Here is a 20,762-nt window from a genome sequence, read left to right as displayed (position 1 = left end):
TTGCTATAGTCTGCACCCAGAGCCATATAGGCATAGCATAAGTACAAACTGTGTTCATAATTCATTTCTAATCACTGTCCCTGAAACACTCATTCAAGGAAACAGTTGAGCTGAATGACCTATTTAAGTCCATCAGGCAAAGTTAAGTTCTACGTTTCCCTTTGTTTATTCATGTTAAAAACACTTGTGTCCGTGTGTTTCAACATGGTGTTGGGAAGCTTTGTGTGTACAATGAGCTACTATACCCGACTCAAGGCAGAAGCAGCCAGTTTAGATAAGGTATGCTGACATGTTTCATCATATGTGACTATATATGATCGCATATAACTTTGCATCAGTTTGATGGATTTTGGTGAAATCCAGTACTTCAAGACAAATTAGGCAGCTGGAGGCAGTTGAAATCAGTACTTTAAAACCAATTTTTTTTTTGACAATTTGACAAGACAATCTGACAAGACAATTTCTTCATCTGCCCTCAGTGGTGTTTATACTGGCCCCTAAAAAAAGTCTGAATCATTGCTAGATTGCTATATCAACAATCTCACTTTATGGTTATTGCCATGTCAGCGACCCAACAAACACATAGCATGTTTCAGGCTACAGAAAATCAGACTTGAAAGCAAGACGTTAAAAAAACACCCAAAATAAAAATTTAGACAAGTGGAAACTGTCTGAAATATCACTGTCTAAATCATGCTAGAAGGTCATTTTAAAGCAAATTGACTCAAGCATGGGAAAATACAAGAGGCTGTATCTCCTAATTTAATACTATGAATGGACCTTATATAGAGATGACAATTGTAAAATTTAAAAAGAAATGTGAAACATTCTTAATTTGTCTTTGATAAAATGTTTTGGAAAATGAATGTAAGGATTCAAATATGATCTTGGCTTTTGGAAAACACAGTTTTGAGGCTGTGCCATTTGCCTCCATATACTAGTTTTTTACAATGGTCCATGACTGGGTTAAACACTGAAAACAATTAATAGTTTTTTTTGTACCTTGTACTGCTGCAGACGCCATTACATTTGTATATACGAGATAAATCATTTTGGCTACACTTTTGTTATTTTTATTTTTTTATTGAGTCTGACAAATGCATACAGAATGTGTAGAAGAATTCATACAACAATGGTAAAAGTGATTTCATAGGGGCACAAAGTCCGAATACAAAAAAATTGTATTTTTTCTAATTTATAGAACTGTGCATATTTTCTGTAATTTTTTCATTAATTTGCGCAACTTTTTTGTACTTTTTGTACAAAATCATATTTGTCACAACGAGTGCAAAAGTTTTGGATTCAACTGTTTACGATCGCTCAGATATGAAAATTTCGTGACTTTCGGATCGCCAATACGATATTATTGTGACTAATACGATTTTTTCGTAAGCATTTTTCGTGACATTTCCGATTATCAGGCATGACTGTATCTAATTTGAATTTTACCCATATCGGGATTTGAATTTGTACTTTGATGAATCTGCCCAAAAATCTCAGTAACTGGCCACAAAAATGAAGTAAGTGTAACTGAAGAAGAAGAATTATACCCTATACACTATTCCAACCAAGACAAATACCAAAGTGTGTGCAATAGGTGCATATAAAATATCAGCACCTTTTAATATACAGTTTAAACTAGTGATATCTTTTTAGATATTATCAGCCAGCCAGAGTAAGCATGGCTTTACTATACTATACAGCTAAAACACATCTTACATTGGCACATAAAGGCAAACTCATAGTTCTAAAACCATTTGTTTGTCCTGGGGTGGCATGTGGAGTCCCAGAGGGGATTTAGTTCAAATTTAGACCAATTAAGGCTTTACTGGGGTTATTAACATTCATTTATACACTTTGGGGGTTATGTAATGAAAATGTAAGGGAGAGGAAGCATGCACAAACTCTCCCTGATCCTGGGCAGTTAGTACAAATTATAGTGCTTGAGTGAGCACAGACATATATCACAATACAACTTTAGAATGTTTAGAGACCCGAGACATCAAAGAAAATAACCCAAGAGTTAAAATCAATACAGTATTTTAGTTTGGACTCATCTGAAGGTTTGCTTTATTGGATGAAACACTTTGGGCCAGGATTAAGAATTCCAGTTTGAATAAATCCACCTTTTAATCTCTAGTCAAAGAGTCAAACAGAATGTAGTTCCCATCTCTGATTATATCAGGTCCCAATGAACTACAGGGAGTCTGACTCAAAGCTCTAAATACATTTTGAACAGTTTGCTAAAAAGGGTCTCATCCACAGAAGAATCAAGGGACTAACACAGGGCCAGAATTAGGGGTAGGCAGAAGAGGCACATGCCTAGGGTGCAACATTTTGGGGGCACATACCGTTTTCACCTACCCCCAATTTTATCCTCTCACTGCACCTATTTCCCGCTTACCACCCCCATTAAATCCCTCCCCTGTCTTCAGCATGGGCTGACTGGCTGGGTAGCCTAGGGTACCAGGCCAGCATTGCACATAGGTTTGGTCGCATTGCACACAACTTTTATAGACCATTCATTAAAAGAGCACCCACAGCAGCTACTTGCACTTCTGTATAGTTGTGGCAAGTGCCATTGTGTCTGTCCTACCTGCTGAATCATGCAAAAGTAAACCCATTAATGTTTGGATACACTGGAGCTATTGCCACCCTGAAAATAGCAGTAATTCCAGGGTTCCCACAGAAGACTTGTTTCAGAAGAGTCTCACACAAAAGTCTTTTTAACCACAAGCACTGGAAGTTAGCCCCAATTTTTGTCTGATTAGCTACTACACACTCACGCAAGCAGTTGCGGTGGTCACAATTCCCCTTGTAAATGTGTTTACATAACACTGGAATTATGGGAAAAATGCAGAATTATGGGCAAAAAGTTTGTTGATCTGCATGCCAAATTGCAGTTGTAAATGAACCAAGTATCAGGTTTATCAGTTAGGGGCACATTTACTAATTCACGAATCCGAATCCCGAATGGGAAAAAAACGGATTGGAAACAAAAATTTAGCGACTTTTTTGTTGCTGTCACGACTTTATCGTATTTGGCGCGACTTTTTCGTTGCCGTCACAACTTTATCATATTTTGCATGACTTTTTCATCGCCGTCGCGATTTTTCCATATGGAGCAATTGTAAACGGTGGAAAAACCAATCCGATAATTTCGCAATGGCGACGAAAAAGTCGCTGAAAATATACGATAAAGTCGTAACGGCGCCGAAAAAATCGCGGGACAATCGCCAACAAAAAAGTCGCAAAAATACCGTTCATTACGAAAAAAACGCGCTCGGACACTTTTGGTCCGTTCATGGATTAGTAAATCTGCCCCTTAGTATCATTACGGGTCAGCTAAGAATATTATACTGCAAAACTGCAACCTTCTTAAACCTATTAAAAGAGATACTATAACAAGAAAAATAGGCACGCATAGGTCCCCTTTCCACTGCACTGCCTAGCATTTATATACTGAGCCTAGTGAACCTATGTTTTTACACTTATTAATTGGGATTCGGGGAAGTGCCTAATATGTAGTGCTATGGGCACTAGGGAACCCTAAACTTAATGCTCGACTTTGAAGAACATTACATACAAGTTTCATTTGCGCTCTGTGGCTGCATTCCATTAGATGGAAGGCATGACTGCTAATAGCTATGCTCCACCTTTGTGCTCCCCATAATCATATGCATACAACTTATGTAAGATTTAGAGACTAGCAAAGATTTTTTTTTTAAGAAATGAGCAAAATGACACAGTAATTCTGGAAATAAACATAGAATTTTAAGAAAGTGTGGCCTTTAAACCTTGCTCTTTTTAATTTACAGTATCCCCATTACAGTTTACCAATAACCATAATGAAGGTATTAGAGATATCATAAATATGGCTGCTTCTGTAAATGACACTGAACCTTGCTTACAGAACTTGTATATATAATTGATTTTAAATCTTATTAAATAACAGGTTTGTTCTACTTGTCTAAAATCAACATTTCAGCATCTGTTTTTATCTGTACACATATCTTGCAGTGTCAAGGCTTTTAATCAGTTTGCTTGAAATTAATAGCATATTATAGCATATTAATAGAGTATTTTAGGTTTATGATTATGAAGAAATGTTAAAAAGATATTCAATATCAAAAGACGTTTCATGTAAGTTTATTTTGGTTTACTGTTTTATTGAGAAAGACAGACAGAGGTTATTTAATAATTACATGGAATAATCATGATTTGTAGCTATAATATGTACCAAAGTAACTAAGCTGAAAGGTAATCAAACACAAAAATTGACTTTTGCACAGAATGTTCATTTGTTTTTCTGTTTTTATTATTATTATTTGCTTGTGTATCTGTGTATAGACACTGAAAGCAACCATTGTTCATAAATATGATATTTGAAAGGAAACTCTGTATCAGTGAATTAAATGTGACTTTTGCCACTAGTCTGAAAGCTATTTTTCTTCCGACCCCACAATAAATAATTTTGCTAGTTGTTAATTATATGAAAGCATAAATATTTCAAGTATATTAAGAGAAGGCATCTCACAGAGCAGACAATGGGTAAATATCAAAAGGGCAGGCATGCACTACTGGAAGTCTTGTATAATAGTGGACATTTGTGCAAGAAAAGCACACAGCAATAACACGGGTTCAAGCAAAATAACTAGACAAAGGGTAATGATTAAGTGCTGAGTAAACATACAGCATGTTAGGCTGATGTCTTTTTGGGTCAGTCTTCTGTTTTAATATATGAAATAAACTGAGATTTTTAATCTTTTATGATCACTGTTATTAAATATGTCTGTGGAATGTTGACAATTTAGCAGAGAATAGCCAATGCATGCCCTAACCAAGACACAAACTGTGTTAATAATCCAGTGCATTCAATTTTCATTGTAATCAACATGTTAGGGCAAGGTGTAACTCGCTGCCGTGCCAACACAGCAAAGGAGCATTTAAAGGGCATACCCACCCAAAAACAGTTTTTTGCCTAAGGAAACTAAATGTATTCTTAGCAACTTTCCAATATACACTGATGCAAAATTGTAATGCTTTTAGCCTTATTTGTATGTGTAAAGATCCCAACTGAGATATCATTAATCATTATTGAAGGCAAAACAATCCTATTGGGTTTATTTAATGTTACAATGATTTTTAGTAGACTTAAACATGGTCATCTAATTATGGAAAAATCCCTTTCTTGGAAAACCCCAGGTTCCAAGCATTCAGGACCACAGAACTGTTACGGACTGTAACATAGAGGAGCCCAAAACCTGCCAGGAGTAACCTCTTAGATGTAACAGGAGAGCCCTGCCAACCCCGGTATTCACCGACGCCCTTTTGGGGCCCCGGACTTTCTGCTGTAGAGTTGACAGGGATTCTACACATGACCAAGTTTTTCCGAAAGAACACAATACCAAAGGGATCAGGTGACAACAAGGTCAAAGTTAGGCAAATGGTCATTAGCAGGCAGCGGAGATTTGTAAGTCAGGGTCAGGCAAGAGTAAAAAAAAACAGCAGGAAACTGAACAACAAAGCGTGCAGGAGCGCGCCTAAGCGGAGGAGCCCGGGGACCAGGGAACATTCAGAAGGATCCAGCACTACGCAATAGAACTGCTATTGTTTCTCCTACTCAGTGTAGTCAATGTGACCCAAGTCATAAAATAGTAAAGCAGGGTATGTTTCTTGGGTGCTATTTTCATGTTTACCACTAGGTGGGGCATGTTTAGCAATGCTGAAATCTTCGTCTTCAGGAAACCTGCTTTTTGGAAAAATACGGGGTCTAGGCTTTTAGAAATCATTACCTTTCATTGTGTTTAATGTATTTGGGTTTAAATTTCCCACTGCTTTTCAGTGTACTTAAGTTATGTGTGGTGTCAATACTTCTGTCCCTCACTGTAAAATGTATTTAGGATCTGGAGTTATTGTTTATAGAAGTCAGTTATCTAAATATCCTTAGCTGGCAGAGAAATATCTGAAGCTTTCCTAAATTATTGGGAGGCAGTATAGACAGTTTTGCCTGTTAACCCACTCATTAAAATTTAGGACAGTATCACACAATAGCCTACGGAGCTTCTAAGACCAATGACACAGGAGGAAATTTGTCCTCCTGCGATTAATCTCCTCTAGTGGTTGCGACTATTCTCACTTATGTTTTCCTGCTGGTGATTTACATTCTCACCAGTAGGAAAGAATTCAAGCACGACACAGCCCTAATAATTCATGCAGATGAATACTTCATCAGAGGGATCAGGGAAGTGTTTTCTTGTTATTTTTCCATTGTTCTGCTGATCGGCTGCTGGGGGAAAAGGGAGGGGGGGTGATATCAGAGCACAAGTCACATGGCTTAGGGCATCTGAAAAACTAAGAATGTTTCTAGCCCCACTTTAAATTTCAAAATGATATAAAAACAATATCTGTTTGCTCTTTTAAAATATAACTTTCAGTGCATAATTCTGCTGGAGCAGCACTATTTATTGATGCATTTTGAAAAAATTCCCTTGACAGTATTCCTTTAAATAGAAAAATGTCATTGAAATCCTGTTACAAGTATGGAATGTATTATTCAGACACCCTCTATCCAGACTGCTCCAACTTACAAGTATATAATTTCCCATAAAATCATATTTAGGCAAATAATTATTTGTTATAATAATTTCCTTCTTCTATCTAATGATAACACAGTTATTTGATCTGGTTGATAACTCAGGGGGAGATTTACTAATCCACGAATCCGAATCCCGAAAGGGAAAAAATCGTATTGGAAACAAAAATTTTGCAGCTTTTTCGTCGCCTTCGCGATTTTTCTTATTTGTCGCGTCTTTTTAGTTGCCGTCGTGACTTTATCATATTTTGCACGACTATTTCGTCACCGTCGCAATTTTTTCGTATTGAGAGATTGTAAACGGCGGAAAAACCAATCCGATTTTTTTGCGACGGTGACGAAAAAGTTGCGGAAAATATACGAAAAAGTTGCAACGGCGATGAAAAAGTTGCGGAACATGCGAAAAAGTCGCGATGGTGATGAAAAAGTCGCAAAAATACCGATCATTATGAAAAAACGCATTCGGACGCTTTCGGTCCGTTCGTGGATTAGTAAATCTCCCCCGAAGATAATATAAATCTATCCAAATTATAAAAGAAATCCTTATGTGGGAAATTCAAGGTGTGAAGCATTCTAGATAATAGATCTAGATATAGATCTATAGAATAGATCTCTTCATTTGTAGAAAAAAATTGCACTTTTTCACTTTTTTTTCACCAAAAGCAGACCTTTCATATAGGAAACCAATGATTTGGTGAAGTCTAAAGGGGAAAATAAATTCATAGGACTTTCTATTGAGGTCTGATGTAATCCTATAGAATTAGGTCAAAGTAAGAAAACATGAAGCATTTTTCATGAGCCTCTCTCCTCTGGTCTTAAGTTTGTCAGTTAAGCATTGTCACCTGTGAGCCATGGGGGGAAATTATAATGTACATCATGCAACCAAAAGGCATACGTGACCAACAAACTAGCTAAAGAAATGGATTCAGTGTTTTAGGAGCAACCTTCCTTCTGAAGATATAGAATCCTCTGATGGCTTTGTACAACCACACCTTCAGAGTGCTGCTAAGCTTTTGATCCAAAGAAATTCTCCCCTCTTCCCATGACAATAGTAAATTTTCTGCCTTTTCTTCTTCCCTTTTTTGTGTCTTTTAAAGTTTTTCATTGATATGTGAATACTGTGCTTAGTCTTCTATTTGAGATTGATATAAACAAGGCATATATTTTAAAACCCACTGTATTTTATGAAATTAGACACAAAAATAAAATATTTTACAAATAATCCACATGGGACAAAGAGTAGAATTTGAAAACAATGACAATCTCCTGTTTTGACAGCTTCAGGTTCCAAGTGGTATAGAGTGGACATACAGTATATTTAAACTGATATGTCACACTATCACAGATGAGGTGAGAAAAGAGGTCGCAACTTATTACATACTCGTTCTTGAGAAATTTCTTCCATACATACATTTCAGTATTTAACACAGATACAGAGAAGTTCATTATTGATGCCGGTCTTCACAGTTTTTGTTATCTTCAGCAACTCACAGATCAATTCAGCCCAGGAAAGAAAATTAAATAGTTATTTTAAAAAAAATCAATCTTTAAGCTTATCTTATTGGGAGGCATTAGAGATTTCAGCATGAGCAGAAGTTAACAGGTAGGCTCACTGAAATCAGGATTAAAGGATGCAATGTGTCTTCTGTGACTTAAGCCATGAATGTGATTTCTTATTTTTGATCTGCATCCCCCAAGAGATGATTACATTGGCAAAAGGAACTTTGCTGTTTAGTATGCATACAAAAAGAAACTACTCAAAACTATTTATAAAATAGTTTTTACTATTGTGTTGAACATGGAGCTGTAGCTAACATTTGAGTGTTGATTTTACTGAGAGTCTGCACAGTCTGTACTTATACACAGTAAGTTAGAGACTTAATTATTGTCTATTCTTTTTGCTGGTTCATTCTCTAACCATGTAATCCTATTTAGGCACATGTTAAATACAATAAATACCTGTATCAAAATGTTGTAGTTCTGTGGAATTGTATTTGCTTCCATACATTTGCTTCCATGCATTTCTACTTCACCCTTATTTCTAAAAAATATCTGCTGTTGCAGAGCATTTTATCTGCAATTTTGTAATTTTGCCAAATTTTGGGTCTCCAGACTTTTTTGGTGAAGCGAAATTTGTTATATAAAGTTAAGCCTTAAAAAACAGTCTTTAGCTGCCCTTAAAGGAACAGTAACACCAAAAAATTAAACAGCTTTAAAGTAATAAAAATATAATGCACTATTGCCCTGCACTGGTAAAACTGGTGTGTTTGCTACAGTAACACTACTATAATTTATATAATAAGCTGCTGTGTAGCCCTGGGGGCAGCCATTCAAGCTGGAAAAAGGAGAAAAGGCACAGGTTACATAGCAGATAACAGATAAGTTCTGTAGAATACAATAGTGTTTTATCTGTTATCTGCTATGTGCCTGTGCCTTTTCTCCTTTGAATGGCTGCCTCCATGGCTACATAGCAGCTTATTTATATAAATTATAGTAGACTTTCTGAAGTAAACACACAACTTTTACCAGTGCAGGGCAGCAGCACATTATATTTTAGTTACTTTTATACACTTTCATTTTTTGGTGTTACTGTTCCTTTAAATCACTGTAACCTGCAGATTGCATGTAGTTGAATTAATAGATGGCTAGTATTAAAAGCATGGGGTGGCAACTAGGGATGCACCGAATTCCAGATTCGGCCGAATCCAGGCTTTTTTTGAAGGATTCGGTTTCGGCCGAATCTGCTGTCCCAGTCAAACCGAATCTTAATTAGCATAAATTAGCATATGCTAATTAGCATTCGGAAAGGGTTCAATGGTCAGATGAAAAATATTTTCGCCACCGATCACAATTACCATATGTTAATTAGGATTCGGTTTGGGATTCGGCCGAATCCTTCAGAGTGGGTCTGGTGCATCCCTAGTGGCAACCTTATTGTTAGTGCTTGAGCACGCACAATGTATTTAATACTCGCCACACATTGAATTTATCATATTGATCCTAATTAGACTGTGTGTGGGGGGTATCGAACACAACATGTACAAAAAAAGTAAAAACAATTGAAATGTAATCCCACTGTGGAAGAATGATAAAAACTGAGATCAGGAAACATTTATAGAGGCTGCAAGCCTTACTGTTTAACACTTTTTAAACTAGTGTGCCCTCAAATTTTCATACATGGATATTCTTACTGTAAGCAAACATCATCTCTCTTGATGGCTATGAGGCTATGATGAGGCTATGAAAGCCAAAAGAGTTGTTCCTTCTATGAAGAGGGTCATTTCATGCCCCTTTCCTCTAGTCAACCCCTTCTTTAGGTTGTGCTGACATCTCTTAGGAGGGGCAGGATATATAACAAAGCAAGTTCTATTATTAAAATCAAGTGACATCTGCATGGGAAGCTCACAAAGGTCACACATAAAGCTTTGTGAACCTCAGATTGGCTTGATATACCAATTTCAAAGTGGGATAAGCGATTCATTTGTTTCTGGTCAGCAGCTGTAAATTGAGTAGGGCATCATTAACAACCCTGCTGCTGGCTGCCTGCTGCTGGAATTGATACTTATTAGACACAGATGCAGTCAACCTTATTTCCCCTATTGCAGAGAAAACTATTGGATTGTGACCATGGCCTTCGACGGAGGAAAATAGCCTGCTATCCCATATTAAGCTACGCTTGATATGAAGGACAGATTGCCTCATTCTACTTTTTATTATTCTGTCTTTTTAACATGACAGATAGCCTAAATATCCCATAATCTTTCTGTGAGTAAGAATGAACAACACAGGAATGAATTAACCTGATCATATTAATTTCGGCGATAGGTACTCTTGTGGCGTGGATGTTAAATATATAAATATTTTATTACTTTATATATTTTATTTCTAAGGTTACTGTTTTGTAAATGTACAGTAGGTTGTTCTCATTAAGCAATATTTTAGCATGGTATTTTACATAATATATCCTTAAAAAAAGGTTAGGCATGACATTTCAGTTGATTGCATCTATTACCTTACTTTGCTAGTAGAACAATGCTTACGATGTATGTTTGCAGTTAATTAGTGAGTGCAGAAAAGTTCATCAATAATAGATCTTGTGGCGGCTTCTGATTGCTTGCTCATAGCGGGTGGGAAAGGGCTTGTAAATCAGTCTGATTGATTGCAGGCCACTCTACTTTTTTCCAGCAGTAATTTAAAGCAATTAAAACGCCTCCCTCAGAAATTAACAAGGTAAATAATGCACTAGAACAGAAACATACAGCATAAAGTTTCTGTTGGCAAACAGAGGCAACCATGGGTGAGCAGGCAGTAGACAATGATTTCCAAACCACTGATTCTTCTACTAATTGTCCATGAGTGAAAGTAAATAGTCTGCTCTCTGCTGTTTAGTACACACACAGTGTGTTGCTCAATATGTTGTTTTTCACCTTTACTGTGTTGCCCCAGTAGAATTCAAATGAAAATAAACCTTAGGAGTTTGACATTGACTGCCGCTTGTGTAAAACAAATTGTTTTATTAATAAAATTAGGAATTATCACCTTTGTGCTTGCTGCTGTTAATGTCTACAACAATGTTTATGCAACTCTAAATAGGAAAAGCTATTTAATATTACTCGACCAGTTAAAGTTAAAGCTATGCTACACAGTGCACATCATGAAAAAGGTTTCTTATAGTTTCTTTATTCTTCTTAAAATGCAGATGCTCTCATCTGTCTCGTAAAGGAGGGTTATTTACTGGAATAACCTGCTTTATGTACATTTCATAAATTTCATGCCCCTGTTTTTTAGCATATGATTTTATAGATTTGCTAGAGGTGCAGAAGCGGCAACTACCTTTGCAAAGGGTTAGGCTAATATCTTCTACAAAATACCCCTATGGATAGGATAATTTCTGTCTTATCTAGTATAAAATTATAATCTTTTGCTCAATCTAGGGTGGTATAGTTGATAGCTGTAGAGCAGAGTGCTACAGGGGTGATATGAATACTATGCAACAAGCTGCATTATACTGAACCATACATAATTCACCACTAGTCTGAACTCAAGTTTTAGTGGTCAGCAGAATAAATGAAGTGCAAAAAGATAAAAAAAAAGTGTAACAACATCAGCTGGTAAATAAGCATATAGTGTTATCATTAAACTGTCAAAGGATTGTGGGAAATTTTAGTTCAATGGTAGTTGCTGATTTCATCCTTTGTGAACAGATTCAAGGAAAAGTACGTTTGTGGCATGGCAAAAAAAAGGTGTTTAATAATATAAATCAGGCTGGATTAACCTTAAGCAAGGTAGTATTTTGCATGAATACAGGTCTACTGCTGCTAGTGGGGCTGACCTATAACAAAGAGCTGGGCTCTGTGGAATCTGGTTCTTTTTAATGAGCATCTGCGATTAAATGGTTTGTTGGCAGAGTTGAATGCGGTGGTGTTGCACATTTCAGGATGTCACTAAAACAACGGGTAGGGTTAAAGAATTTATTTTTAATTGCAAGGATTCTTAAAATGATAATGTTTGCAATTTAATAAGACATTAATTTAAGGTTAGGATTAATGCTCAACAGGTGTTAAAAAAATACATTCTTCCAATGATAACGCTCCATTTGCTTAATCTTTAGAAGCATAATTATAGAATTGCACAACAAACGGATGTGATTCATTTTCTCACTCCTGCTTTAACACATTCACAAAAAAAGTTTTTCAAACTGTTGAGGAGTATATTATTTAAAGATGTAGAGATACATTTACAGACACTGATAATATGAAATTTTGCTTTTGTTTTGATTGGCTATTAGGCAGCCTCTATGAACACTATCAGCTTACAGGAAGCTTTATTTGGTAGTAAATCTTGTTTTTATTCAACTAAAACTTGCCACCAAGTCAGGAATTAAAAAGTAACCACCTGGTTTGGGGGCACTGAGAGCAACATCCAAGGGGTCGGGGAGCAACATGTTACTCACAAGCCACTGGTTAGGGATCACTGCTCTAGTTGGTACATTTCTCAGCATCAGCTTTAGCCCCTACTGAGAATGCTTCTGTAGTTTAGTCAGTGTAACTTTTACAAACTAATTCCTTAGTTGCTGCCATTTTCTGATGCTGGTGAGAAATATATATCAATTACAACTGTGGTTTCCATATGTTTGATTCTCAAGGTATGTGAATGTAGACCTTCCGACTCCAAGATGAGTGATTTATCCACTCAGTCACAGCAGAAGAACAATTAACCTAATTATACTGTATATTAATTAACCTTTAATAGCAAGAGCATTTGACACACTATTACACATCATCCCCATTAAAGCTGACAACCTACTTCCCCTACAATGTTCACACTGCCATGCTGAAGCTAGATCAATTGGTAAACTAACCACAGCACCACTATGTTCTATGTTTCTACTGGATGCTATATTATTATTATATTTTCATAAACAGCAGTTTTCATTTGGAAGTCAGAGAAGGGGTTGCCCCTTCACAGTTCATTAAAAAAATGGTAGTGCCACAGAGACCTGCATAGTTACCTTGCACATGTGGTATCCTAAATTAGTCATGTAGGCCAACATACTGTATATGTCTAGGGTTGAAGATTCTGGACACACCCATAACTAAAGAGGTGACAGTTTCTGGAAAGATAAATCCAGGTTCTATATTAAAGGAAAACAATACCCCAAGCAGTGAAGGTCTTCATATGTAAAACCCTGCTTCATCTAAATAAACAATTTTCATAAAAATATATATTTTTTTGTAGTATGTTTTATTAGGTAGTTCTATATAGAACTTCTGGGATCATTTGATTCATGGTACACAAACACACCAAGTGCTCCCATTTATTTTAGGTCATATCAGCCAATTAATGGAAGTTCTTTCTTTATGCCTGAACTCTCACATTTCTTCCTGTTACAGTTAAAGCTGTATTGTTTCTGGTCAGGTGACCTCTGAGAAAGTGCACAGACCATCACAAAATGGTGGCTTTAGGTAGCACTCTGCTTCAGAAAACACTACCCAGGTGCACGGTAAAAAAGAAGATTTTTTTTAGTGAAAAACCAAATGTGTATTTAGTAGGAACATAGAGGATATATAGTATTTTAGTTTGGTAAGATTCTTTAATAGGCCCTATAATATGATATAAACTATCTGTTGGTTAAGTATTTATTCTGGGGGTATAGTTTGCCTTTAATAAATATCAATTAAATATTAATAATTATGGTGCAATACAGCATTAAAGTAAATATGGAGCAAAAAGATACTGCATTGATAAAGTGGGGCTTCCAAGCCAGTGGGGACATGACCCTGGATCCTGTTCAATGTAACATTCCAGAACTTTAAATGAATTACATCATAGTTAGCACAAGGTCAGCAGAAGGCAAAGGAATAGCATTCTCCTAATGCCTGATACAAATGTATTGCTGTAAGTAAGGCAAGCCTGCTTCAGAAAGATATTTAAAGATAACACTGATAATTAATGTGCCTCCATTATGCTCCTAACAAGAATAACAATAGTGACCTGTTGGATAACACTGAATCTTTTGTGGACCTCTACTCTGATAACATATAGTGGTCTTCTGTATGAAGGCCCTTCAATAAAATCCTGCTTGTAAGCTAAAAGTTACAGGTATAGGATCCATTATCTGGAAACCCATTATCCAGAAAGTTCTGAATTACAGGAAGGCCATCTCCCATAGACTCCATTTTAATCAAATTATTAAATTTTTTAAAGATGATTTTCTTTTTCTCTGTAATAATAAAACAACATCTCGTACTTGATCCTAGGTAAGATATAATGTATCCTTATTGGAAGCAACACAATTCTATTGGGTTTATTTAATGTTTAAATTGTTTTTTAATAGACTTAAGGTAAGTAAGGTAAGTAATCCCTTATTCTGAAAAACCAGAGGTTCCAAGCATTCTGGATAACAGGTCCCATACCTATACAATGTATTTAAAATGCTAAAACACAAGGCAAGCATTACTTAAGTACCACGGAGACTAGGAAACAACCCATTGGCTACTAGTTTCCTGATGACACTAATACCAGCCTATCAGGAACTTACACTTTCAGTAAAAATTCAGTTTTTATCCTACTCTTTCTATGACCATTTTTACTGATTTGTGATGTTGCTTTGTATACCCAATACATGGCATGTACAGGTATGGGATCCATTCTCCGGAAACCCGTTATCCAGAAAGTTCCAAATTACGGGAAGGCCATCTCCCATAGACACCATTATAAGCGAATAACTCTCATTTTTAAAAATGATTTCCTTTTTTTCTGTAATAATAAAACAGTACCTGTACTTGATCCCAACTAAGATATCATTAATCCTTATTGGAATCAAAACAATTCTTTTGGGTTTAATTAATGTTTAAATTATTTTCTAGTATACTTAAGGTATGGAGATCCAAATTACAGAAAGACCCCTTATCCTGAAAACCCCTGGTCCCGAGAATTCTGGATAACAGGTGCCATACCTGTACATGTTTATGCACTCCATTATGTAGCTTTAAGAAAAAAATAAAACCTAATCTTGCACACACTGAAGGAAAAATGTCTGCATTTGGTAAAAAAGAGACACATTTAGTTACATGATTTGTACAAGTATGCATAAGCTGAAGTGCCCTATATATATATATATATAGAAGTAAAAATTGTCAGCACTCACAGGATTTCCACAATGAAGTTCATAAAGAATGAGTCAAATATACGATGCAATTACGTGTGGTTTATTGATCCAACGTTTCAGTTCCCTACTGGAACCTTCGTCAGGGAAACAAGTATGTGCACAGAGCCAAGTTTAAAAACAGTATTTGGCACCAAAAAGCGCGTTGCTAGGCAACCATATAGTATACACAACCCAAACCCGAGTGATACAGAAAGAAAATAAAGGAAAGAAAACTATTTACAAACCCTTGTGTGGTGTCATTACTTGAGCCTGAGATTCAATAGAGTGGACTTGGCGTTTGTAAGGATCGTGTGTGCGAGTACCTGCCAGGAGCCGCACTGTCCATCAATCGTCAGGTCCCACCCACGTAACTCCGTAGGGCGCCCCATAGCAACGGCGCTAGAAGCATTTGCACAATCGGTATCAGTGTGTGCGGCCTCACCTTAATATTTTTGTAGTACCAGTTCACAGGGTCCCCTGCCCATACTGGGCGCAATATTCCATGTTCGGTGCCGGCATAGTCTGACATCACTGGTTGTAGCCAGGGGTGTCGACTCGCCACACCGTAACTTACACCGGGGTATGTGAAGGTATGTAGAGGCACATTAGAGGAGCACGTAAGGAGCCGTGGTTGTGGTGGGTATGCATATGCCCCCCGCGGGGCTAGCCAAAAAGAATAAAGGCACATATTGGGGCGGGCTTCTCATCCAGGGCTGAGTACTCGTATTCACACAGAAAGTTGGTTGGGATACACCTGCTACCCCAACCATATGTACAGACACCGGGTACACCTGCTACCCGGGTTAAAATATGCAAACGTGAAGGCAACACATCCTCGATCACCAGGCAAATGAACACCAAAGTCAGAGGGGTTTGGAGAAAACAGGGAAAGTGTAAAAAGATTACAGGGAGAGTGTGGATATGTTCAAGGATACATAGTATCAAGTTATTAGCAAAGATATGGATACATATTGTCACTTTAGGCTCAAACCCAGTACATCAGAGCATGGTTTTATATAGGCATATATTGACACGCAGGGGCAACGCTGCGGATGCATGTCGCCAATTGCCCCATAAGCCCAATACGTAGGGGCAAAGGTACCGTGGGTCTGAGGGAACGGGTAATGCCAAGAGTTAATGTTTATGGGGCCCCCGCTGGTGGGATCGCAAGTCCATATAAAGCATGAGTAGAAAAGTTTCAGGCTAGAAAATGTCTAAATAAAGCAGCCCAGTGGCAGAGTCTCATTAAGGCCCCTGGGGGTCACACAGTCGAGTTTATGAATCCATCTGGATTCCCTTTGTAAGAGGACTTGATCTCTGTTACCCCCCCCCGTACAAGGGGGGGTTGGTAATCGATTGCCATACATCTGAAGGTGGGGAGAGAATGCTTCATTTTAAGAAAATGTCTGGCTACAGGTTGGTCCGCCTTCCCTTCTTTGAGGGCCCTGCTTACCGCTGAGCGATGGTTCCCTATGCGTTCCCGTAGTGTGGTAATGGTTTTGCCCACATAGTAAAGACCACAGGGGCAGGAGATAATGTAAATCACATAGTCCGAAGTACATGTTAGTCTATGGTTGATTTTAAAGCGTTTACCCATATGAGGGTGAGGAAAGTTAGGACCTGTCAGCAGACATCTGCATGTGACACAATCGGGACATTTATAGCACCCCAATTTCTTTTGTGAAGATAGCCAATTCAAAGGAGGAATGGATTGATCCTTAAAGTCAGTTTTGACCAGGAGATTGCGCAGACTGCTGTTTCTTCTATATCCCATCATTGGTGTTTTAGCTTGACAGAGTGACAGAGTCTCATTTTGGCTAATCATTGGCCAATTGTTGTGGATACTTCTAGACAATTGCAGCGATGTGGAGTTGTATGTTGTTGTGAAAATCAGAGGAGTAGACAGAGCAATTGTCTAGAAGTATCCACAACAATTGGCCAATGATTAGCCAAAATGAGACTCTGTCACTCTGTCAAGCTAAAACACCAATGATGGGATATAGAAGAAACAGCAGTCTGCGCAATCTCCTGGTCAAAACTGACTTTAAGGATCAATCCATTCCTCCTTTGAATTGGCTATCTTCACAAAAGAAATTGGGGTGCTATAAATGTCCCGATTGTGTCACATGCAGATGTCTGCTGACAGGTCCTAACTTTCCTCACCCTCATATGGGTAAACGCTTTAAAATCAACCATAGACTAACATGTACTTCGGACTATGTGATTTACATTATCTCCTGCCCCTGTGGTCTTTATTATGTGGGCAAAACCATTACCACACTACGGGAACGCATAGGGAACCATCGCTCAGCGGTAAGCAGGGCCCTCAAAGAAGGGAAGGCGGACCAACCTGTAGCCAGACATTTTCTTAAAATGAAGCATTCTCTCCCCACCTTCAGATGTATGGCAATCGATTACCAACCCCCCCTTGTACGGGGGGGGTAACAGAGATCAAGTCCTCTTACAAAGGGAATCCAGATGGATTCATAAACTCGACTGTGTGACCCCCAGGGGCCTTAATGAGACTCTGCCACTGGGCTGCTTTATTTAGACATTTTCTAGCCTGAAACTTTTCTACTCATGCTTTATATGGACTTGCGATCCCACCAGCGGGGGCCCCATAAACATTAACTCTTGGCATTACCCGTTCCCTCAGACCCACGGTACCTTTGCCCCTACGTATTGGGCTTATGGGGCAATTGGCGACATGCATCCGCAGCGTTGCCCCTGCGTGTCAATATATGCCTATATAAAACCATGCTCTGATGTACTGGGTTTGAGCCTAAAGTGACAATATGTATCCATATCTTTGCTAATAACTTGATACTATGTATCCTTGAACATATCCACACTCTCCCTGTAATCTTTTTACACTTTCCCTGTTTTCTCCAAACCCCTCTGACTTTGGTGTTCATTTGCCTGGTGATCGAGGATGTGTTGCCTTCACGTTTGCATATTTTAACCCGGGTAGCAGGTGTACCCGGTGTCTGTACATATGGTTGGGGTAGCAGGTGTATCCCAACCAACTTTCTGTGTGAATACGAGTACTCAGCCCTGGATGAGAAGCCCGCCCCAATATGTGCCTTTATTCTTTTTGGCTAGCCCCGCGGGGGGCATATGCATACCCACCACAACCACGGCTCCTTACGTGCTCCTCTAATGTGCCTCTACATACCTTTACATACCCCGGTGTAAGTTACGGTGCGGCGAGTCGACACCCCTGGCTACAACCAGTGATGTCAGACTATGCCGGCACCGAACATGGAATATTGCGCCCAGTATGGGCAGGGGACCCTGTGAACTGGTACTACAAAAATATTAAGGTGAGGCCGCACACACTGATACCGATTGTGCAAATGCTTCTAGCGCCGTTGCTATGGGGCGCCCTACGGAGTTACGTGGGTGGGACCTGACGATTGATGGACAGCGCGGCTCCTGGCAGGTACTCGCACACACGATCCTTACAAACGCCAAGTCCACTCTATTGAATCTCAGGCTCAAGTAATGACACCACACAAGGGTTTGTAAATAGTTTTCTTTCCTTTATTTTCTTTCTGTATCACTCGGGTTTGGGTTGTGTATACTATATGGTTGCCTAGCAACGCGCTTTTTGGCGCCAAATACTGTTTTTAAACTTGGCTCTGTGCACATACTTGTTTCCCTGACGAAGGTTCCAGTAGGGAACTGAAACGTTGGATCAATAAACCACACGTAATTGCATCGTATATTTGACTCATTCTTTATGAACTTCATTGTGGAAATCCTGTGAGTGCTGACAATTTTTACTTCTATTCTGTGCCTGCTGCTCTGGCACCCAGGTATTGCATTTAAACTTTGTGTGCTCTTCATCCTGCATTTTGTATATATATATATATATATATATAAGGACAGAGAGCCGGACACACAAGGACTTAACAAAAAAGTGAAAAAATGTATTGAAAAAAATCCTGGACAGATGATTATCTACACATACATAATTTTGGCTAAGCACCCCGCACAATATTGAGCCTTGGAGTGCGGACACCATTTGGATTGAGATATATATATATATATATATATATATATATACACACACAAGGCAAGTGTTACAATAATCAATCCACACTCACCTGCACCTGGTTTGCTACTATTTAAAATCAGCAGGGTTTATCCCGCTTAAGCAAGTCCTGTGCCGGTATTTATGTGCAATTTGGAAAGTGTTACAATAGTGCCATGGAGACTGGGAAAAACCCACTGGCTACTTTTTTTCTAATGAAATTACAACCAGCTTGTCTGTTTTGCCTGCAATAAGGATTAATTATATCTTAGTTGCGATCAAGTACAAGGTACTGTTTTATTATCACAGGAAATAATTCTTAAAAATGATTTGCTTGTAATGGAGTCTATGGTAGATGGCCTTCCCTTGGAGCTTTCTAGATAATGGGTTTCTGGATAATGGACCCCATATATGTATACTGCCATATTTTTATTCTGTTGTTAGTTTTGACACTTTTCTATGGTTTATTACGCTTAAGGATATACACAGTTGATGACATCACTTTGATTCATTGTTACGATTGAGCCTTGCGTTAAGTTTTAAACAACTCTTGCCTGTGGGGTAAGTTATTAAAAATAATTTTCTGTGTTGCTGGGATTGGTAGAACCATGTAAAATAATTTGTAAATCTGATCAGAACATTATAGTTTTTAAGACTGGTAACTACTGTAACTGCTTGTAAGAAAAATATGATGGATAGTAAATCTGCCCCTATGTTTTGGGAATGAATACCTGTATCTTCTTTTAATGAAGTGCTCTATATTTCTCAAATATAACTTGCAGATGTCTAAGCAGTGATCCTTATTTACAAACTGATGGAAAAGAAACCTTTCCCATATCCCAGTTTGCGCATAAATATAAATACAAAATAATTAAACATTTTTAATACCTTTATTTTGGTTCAAGATAATTAGTGGTAAAACTATGAAAGATAAATAGCGTGTCCTTGTTATATGAATCTTGTACCGTGCTTGTACTTTAGATTCTGTAAGTTTAATTGCACAGTCTATCAATTCTTACACTGGTATAGTATAAATACAAGTTACATCACCCATGAAGGGTGATTATCTTTTATGAGTGTGAAAGACTCATAACTCACAAAGTACAAGAAGAAGAAAGTAATAATATAAAGATAATCACTCTTCATGGTCAAACAGTCTATTTATTCTATAAAAAATACTACCACTTCTGTATGTGGGAAACATATTTCTGGACAGGATTACACTTTGCCAATTATGCTGGAACATGTATTATACTTTGTGGATTTAGAGATACTAAGTTCAGAATATATTTAGGTTATATTAAAATATTAAGTGCAAGCATTTTTATTACTGGTTTCATTACATATTAACTGTTACATTCATGTGGTATATGGGGCTCTTAAACTTGAAAACATATATATTCTTATTTATACTCTTGATATTTATACTCTTGATAATCAGATCTACTTTAGTTATATATTCAAAACATTGATTTCAAAGG

This window comes from Xenopus tropicalis, chromosome 1 (genome assembly GCF_000004195.4).
Source record: "Xenopus tropicalis strain Nigerian chromosome 1, UCB_Xtro_10.0, whole genome shotgun sequence".
Classification (NCBI taxonomy): domain Eukaryota; kingdom Metazoa; phylum Chordata; class Amphibia; order Anura; family Pipidae; genus Xenopus; species Xenopus tropicalis.
The sequence above is the reverse complement of the archived record's forward strand: the minus strand, read 5'-3'. Positions refer to the sequence as shown.